The 461-nt window shown below is 34.9% G+C and overlaps 1 protein-coding gene across 4 annotated transcripts in view; it reads right to left on the bottom strand.

Moving 5' to 3' along the window:
- Positions 1-461, bottom strand: part of LOC119593163 (phosphoribosyl pyrophosphate synthase-associated protein 2-like) — a gene marked incomplete at its 3' end in the record, with an annotated part of 42915 nt that overhangs the window by 21157 nt on the left and 21297 nt on the right.

Here is a 461-nt window from a genome sequence, read left to right on the forward strand (position 1 = left end):
CACAGCATTTTCCTGGCAGCATTGGGTTAAGAAAAGTAAATGTCTTGTATGACAGAAACTTTGATGAAAAAAGGAGACAAAATTAAAATCAAAACCAACTGTAAGCAATACATTTCCCAGTATTTTTAAAATTCACACACACTCTCAGCCAAGTTTTCAATTCTATATCCACAATGTGCCAGTTACACACATTTCAGTGCCATGTAGCTCATTACAGTATAATCATACAAGATCCTTGCCTTTATCTGGTTCTAGATTTCTTGTATTTAGGCTGGTCCATGGCAGGATAATCCCAAGCTAAAATATTATCTTGTAAAGCAACTATTCATATTGCATCACTCTACAGTCACGAAGGAGCATTAGAAGGTGTCCTATCCTTTATCCAAAGTACTACCTTTCTCATTAGAGTTAATTGTAGCATAATACTAATCAATCTCAAGGAAACTGCATAAAAAGCACTA

This window comes from Penaeus monodon, chromosome 31 (assembly GCF_015228065.2).
Source record: "Penaeus monodon isolate SGIC_2016 chromosome 31, NSTDA_Pmon_1, whole genome shotgun sequence".
Lineage (NCBI taxonomy): Eukaryota > Metazoa > Arthropoda > Malacostraca > Decapoda > Penaeidae > Penaeus > Penaeus monodon.